The sequence below is a fragment of the Maylandia zebra genome, unplaced genomic scaffold (assembly GCF_041146795.1).
Source record: "Maylandia zebra isolate NMK-2024a unplaced genomic scaffold, Mzebra_GT3a scaffold02, whole genome shotgun sequence".
NCBI lineage: Eukaryota > Metazoa > Chordata > Actinopteri > Cichliformes > Cichlidae > Maylandia > Maylandia zebra.
The window spans coordinates 1,141,198-1,147,992 of NW_027490032.1; positions in this window are offsets into that span (position 1 = coordinate 1,141,198).

Genomic DNA, 6,795 nt, shown 5'->3' on the forward strand with positions numbered 1-6,795 from the left:
TAGGAAGTATTTCTGTCTCACCCTTCCTCCTGATAAACCAAATGACGCAGAGCGGGTATGAAATATAGCACTTGACAATTTTTATGTCACAGCAGACAAACTACAGGTTCTTGTATTATCATCCCCTGTGGTTACCACAAAGAAATCGAAAGCAACAAAAACAATCTACTTTTAAAGCACTTATAAAATACAAGAACTCTGGTTTGTTGCTGTAGTTGCCACTGGTGGAGCTCCTGTATATTAACTGCTTCACACTGTTGATGTGTATTTTTTGTTTTTTAAAAACAAAATCGGTGTAGATAAAGGAGGTTCTCATCCCCTGCTATTGTCAAGTGCTTTATCTACTCATTTAGGAAAAATAAATGTACTATATTTTTCTAAAGTACATGCAACACACCCTCTGGGCTTTGCTCCAAGTAACCACAGATGGAAAAACACAGATACCCATTCATTATCCACCCAGTTAATCCTTAGAGCATTTTTTTTAAAACATCCTTGCGTGTCTCCTGATAATAATCCTCCTAGCTAGTCTGGGCCTGCTCATGTAATTAGAGACAACAAAGCGAAGCTCTTATTACAAGGTGCAGGGGTTGTAGTTTGCAGTTTGTTCCTACCACAGCTTGATTCAGCGCTGGGTTTTAAGGGAGAACAAAGCAGTTCCTCATCAGTATGATATAAGGTTTCTCTTATTTCCTTTGTTTATTAACAGAAAATAAGGCAGACTTTTCAAATCATGTTGCAAACAGTTGATGTGTGAACACATAAACAGTAAAAGGTTTCTAGGGATCTTGGTTTATTTTTACTCCCTGAGTTTATTTATTTATTTTTAAAGAACTAGAATAAATGTATTTTTTCAGTATCAGAAATCACATATTCTAATTGTTTTTACCTTCTGTAAGAAATAAACATAATTAGTGACAAATAATTATGACAGAGCTCAAAGAAAATTCCTTGTGCATTACTGAAACAGAAAAGGTTTGCCTTTATTTCTTTAGAAATGAATGTTATTTTTTCCTTCATGAAACTGAGCGTGTTTCTGCAGGTCCTCTCATGCTCCTGCTTTTACAAGAATCCTGCTGATCAAGTCTAAAAATAGTCACAACAAACTGATCTCAGTTTGGCCTTCTGTTTCTGTATGTTTTTCACCAGGCACTGCAGCACTAAAGGGTTAAAGATATACATTTAATATTCCCTTATACAAATCTTTAGATATTATTTAAAAAATTCTGGTTAAGTTTTTCATTCTGACCTTTTTCTTTATATCTGATATTAAAACATAAAATTTGTTTCATAATAGTCATTTCTTTCCATGATCCATGTGTAAAACAGCCTTTACAGTTTTACAAAGTCCTGTAAAACACTAAGACCCAATGATAAACTGATGGCAGTGACTGTGGCACTGTCTTTAATGACATTGTGTCATAAAAAAATTAAAATATAACTTGCACAGCACCTGGCCGTTAGTTCAGAACAAGTTCAACTCCAGTCATCCCAAACATACATGCTTCTGTCTTTTACATTTGAGAAAGTGACGTTTAAAAGAACAGATTGCCATCTTGCCACTTGTCATTTATAATTCAAAGAAAGAATCTAAAGATTTATGATCTGAACAATGTGATCAGACTAGTTTTAATCAGTGGGATTTTCTTTGTTTCTCTTCTTGTAAATTCAGTTCCCAGTAGAGGAACCACATAGTTCCTGTTAGTTATCCGGGGGGTGGGGCACTCACTAAATGGCCTGACTGGGCCTGTCCCTGTCAGCACAGCAGAGAAAATAAAATTTAATGAAGGGCCTTATTCAGTGGAGGTTTTGTGGTTTGAAGTGTTTTGAAAACTGCTGTACCTCCCACTCCACAGTCTGAATCAGATGTCATAGCTCCCTTTGGAGCTGAGTCACATGAAAAGTCCCGCTAATTATTTACGAATAAATTCTTTACAAATCCTACCATGTGAATTCATGGATTTTTTTTTTTTTCACATTCTGTCTCTCACAGTTGACGTGTACCTCTGGTGCAAATTACTGACCTCTGTCATCATTTTAAGTGGGGGAACATGCACAATCGGTGGCTGACTAAATACTTTTTTGCCCCACTGTATATATATATATACAACACACCCAGCACGCCCCTGCGGGCGGTTTATCCTTCAAGCTCGGGTCCTCTACCAGAGGCCTGGGAGCTTGAGGGTCCTGCGCAGTATCTTAGCTGTTCCCAGGACTGCGCTCTTCTGGACAGAGATCTCCAATGTTGTTCCCGGGATCTGCTGGAGCCACTCGCCTAGCTTGGGAGTCACCGCACCTAGTGCTCCGATTACCAGGGGGACCACCGTTACCTTCACCCTCCACATCCTCTCGAGCTCTTCTCTGAGCCCTTGGTATTTCTCCAGCTTCTCGTGTTCCTTCTTCCTGATATTGCTGTCATTCGGAACCGCTACGTCGATCACTACGGCCGTCTTCTTCTGTTTGTCTACCACCACTATGTCCGGTTGGTTAGCCACCACCATTTTGTCCGTCTGTATCCCACAGGATCTTAGCTCGGTCATTCTCCACCACCCTTGGGGGCATCTCCCATTTTGACCTCGGGACTTCCAGGTTATACTCGGCACAGATGTTCCTGTACACTATGCCGGCCACCTGGTTATGGCGTTCCATGTATGCAGGGTACCTGATCACGGGCAGGGCATACGTGTTGATGGCCCGGACCTTGTTCTTACCATTCAGCTGACTCCTCAGGACTTGCCTGACCCTCTGCAGGTACTTGGTGGTTGCAGCCTTTCTAGCGGCCTCTTCATGGTTCCCATTTGCCTGCGGGATCCCCAGGTACTTGTAACTGTCCTCTATGTCTGCAATGTTGCCTTCTGGTAGTTCAATCCCCTCAGTTCTGACTACCTTCCCTCTCTTTGTTACCATCCGACTACACTTCTCCAGTCCGAACGACATTCCAATGTCATTGCTGTATAGCCTGGTAGTGTGGATCAGTGAATCGATGTCTCGTTCACTCTTGGCATACAGCTTGATGTCATCCATGTACACGAGGTGGCTGACAACTGCTCCGTTCCGTAGTCGGTATCCGTAGCCAGTCTTGTTAATGATCTCACTGAGGGTGTTCAGGCCTATGCAGAACAGCAGTGGGGACAGAGCATCTCCTTGGTAGATCCCGCACTTGATGGTGACTTGTGCTATGGGCTTGGAGTTGGCCTCTAGTGTTGTACGCCACATCCCCATTGAGTTCCTGATGAAGGCTCTTAGGGTCCCATTGATCTTGTACAATTCTAGGCATTCCAGTATCCAGCTGTGGGGCATTGAGTCATAGGCCTTCTTGTAATCAATCCAGGCAGTGCACAGGTTGGTCAGTCTGGTCTTGCAGTCTCGGCTGACTGTTCTGTCTACCAGTAGCTGGTGTTTTGCGCCTCTGGTATTTTTGCCAATTCCTTTTCGTGTCCCGCTCATGTATTGACCCATGTGCCTGTTCATCTTAGCCGATATGATGCCTGACAGGAGCTTCCATGTAGTACTGAGGCAGGTTATTGGTCGGTAGTTGGAGGGGACCGGTCCCTTCTTGGGGTCCTTGGGGATCAGGACCGTCCGACCTTCGGTTAGCCATTCCGGGTGTCTCTCGTTAACTAGCAGCTGGTTCATCTGTGCTGCCAGACGCTCGTGGAGTGCAGTCAGCTTCTTTAGCCAGTAGGCTATATATATATATATATATATATATATATATATATATATATATATATATATATATATATATATATATATATATATATATATATATATATATATATACATATATATATATATATATATATACGTGTGTATATATATATATATATATATATATATATACGTGTGTGTATATATATATATATATATATATATATACGTGTGTATATATATATATATATATACGTGTGTGTATATATATATATATATATATATATATATATATATATATATATATATATATATATATATATATATATATATATATATATATATATATATATATACGTATATATATGTGTGTGTATGTTATGTTCTACTTCTTTGTTTAAAAAGGATTCATACATTCAATGGTGCTGGGTGCGGTCACGTTTGTGCAGCTCTCATCTCAGTTCAGCTCCAGGCAACACGAGGTGAAAAACACGCTGACAGAGACTGCAGCACTGAAGGCTTATAGATATGTGTTTCATATTTATTTATCTAATTTTTTAGATGTCATTTTAAACATGTTGGGTAAAGGTTACACTCTGTTTGACTTACATAAAAGTCATAAAGCAGGATTCAGATAAGTTATTTATTGAACAAAGTCCCACCTTTAAAACACAAGATTATTACTTCCTAAAGGCTGATGATAAACCTGGACTTTGAGCTTCTTTTACTGCAGTATATATTTTTATAAAACGCATTAAAATGTAACCTTCACAGCTCCTAACGAGCCTGTGACTGTAAGAAGAGAACAAAATGGAGGTTGTGGTTTGCTGCTCAGCTTCACCTTCCCTCATTGTTGTTGAAACGGGGAAGTGTTTTTTTTTTTGTTGTTTTTTACAGAGAACAGAAGTCACAAACTAGTTTCAGAATATCTTCAGACTTTAAAACCATTTCATCATTCAAATCTTTACAAATCTCTCCCTGAGACTCTGAATGTCAAAAATGAGATCCGGTCGCTTTTATCAGTCATGTGTTTCCAGTTTGAACCGGTTCTTTTCTTTCCTGTAATTTGTCTCTCTGTGTTTTATGAGAAGCAGACTGTTCCTCTTAAAGTCATCATGTGGTCAGAACACAGCTGCTGATGAAAGACTTGAAATGCAAAGAGCAGAGCTGAATGTAATAACTGGATCACATGGAGTTACAGCTCGAGGTAACTGACATTGTGATATCTGTGGGACTCATTTACTCAGTAACTCAATGAGAGTTCTAGGCTGCCTCATGTAGGTCAGCGTTTCTGTGACATTTGAGTCACATCTGGCCCACACAACTCTTTTTAGCCTTCCTCTGCTGTCTCATATTCCCAATGTGAGACTCAGAAAGATGAAACAGAAACATTGCTGTGGAATTTCTGTGGTTAATACAGAGACTGTGCGACTAAGAATTAAAGCTGTGTTTCAGTCTGTGTTCAGGGCCGGGCTCTCCCAGGGAACAGATGACATGTCTGTGTTTGAAACTGTTTTGCAGTGTGGTTTCAACACCTCCCCGTCACCACAGAAACAGCAGAGCGCTGCCTTCTACACAGAGCACAGAAACTTCCTCTTTAACCCTCTCGAGGCAGGCATTGCCGATTTGCAACAGTTAAAAACTAACAACCTGATTACCCCACATACATATTGTATGAGTTTTTTTTACTCAGAAATACCACTGCAGGACTTGGTTGTGCATTAGCAACAAAAACTTAATTTGAGCCTGAGAGGGTTAACAGGACTGTGCAGGACAGTTAGATGAACTTTATAAAAACCACTTTAAACTAAAATAATTTTTACAGTTTTTACAATTTTTATAGTGGTTTTTCTTTAACTCAACACATAAAACAGGGTTAAAGTATCACACTTTTAGTATTATGCAGTATGCGACCCAAGCAGACTCAGTCTGTCTATATGATGCATCTACGTGGTATTAACACCACACTGTCACACCTAACAGAAACATCTACAGCATGTTGCAAGTGTGCATTAGATTCATCTGCTGTAAGCTTCCCTTTAAAACTACCTCTGTCCTGCACAAACAACTGAAGTATATGGGTGGAGTATAAGTACTGCTCAGTTGAACTCAGTTTTGGAAGTTGAAATCAAGAGAAAATGTTTAATTTTAAACATAAACACTTCCCCTTTACTGCCATAATGGAAGTATTTTTGTTTCTCTCATACCAAACCAAAAAAGGAGTGAACAGCACACAATGCCTCTAATGTCTGTCCTCTGACTCATGGAAAGTGTCTCATTTCCCTGGGAAATTTCCCAGCCATGATGACTGCCTGCACGTGCTTGTTTTATCTGTCATCATCCCCTATCACTGACCACAGCTCAAGTCTTGATGTTGTATAACCGTGTTTTTGTACATAAGCAGAGTAGAGAACTATACTATTTACCTGTTAAACATTATTTATTTAACTCTGAAGATAAGAAATGGTTCAATAAGGAGAGACCATGAATTAGTAAAGTGCAGAGTTTGAGTAAGAACTTGACTTGGTGCAGAAGAAGAACCAGTGTGACAGAGCAAAGTCTTAACAATAACATGGACTATCTGAGTCCATGAAGCTTAATGTGTTCTGCAGTGTGCATGAATCACATGCAGTCTCACCCTAAACACACACTGAGGTGCTCAGACCACAGCGGGAGCAGCTGGAAACAGACCAGGTGGAAGCTCAACAAGTCACAGGTGATGTGTTGTCCTTCAGAGCAGGTAGACTTGATGCTGGTAAAATATTGTTTTTACAGCTCAGGGTGGAAATTTTTCCCCACGTCATTCTGTTTCATTTAGCAAACAATACATGTCATCTGTTCCCTGCCTGCTTTTGTTTGAGTTCATTCATTCTCTGTTTACTGTGCAAACACAAGGTGAAGTGTTCCCAGTGGCTCTCACATGTCGATCTGCTGTTTTCTCATAGCCCAGAGTCACAAACTGCAAAACATGGCGAAAATATTCAACACAGAATCGAGATTATTTTCTTCTCAGGACTGTTTCTAGAAAAAAAGTAACTTAATCAGCTGAGGTGACACCAGAGTGTTTTGAAAGGAGAAGCAATAAGAAACCATCTCACCATCAGACCAGACAGTCAGCATGACTGATGAGTGACAAATCATCAT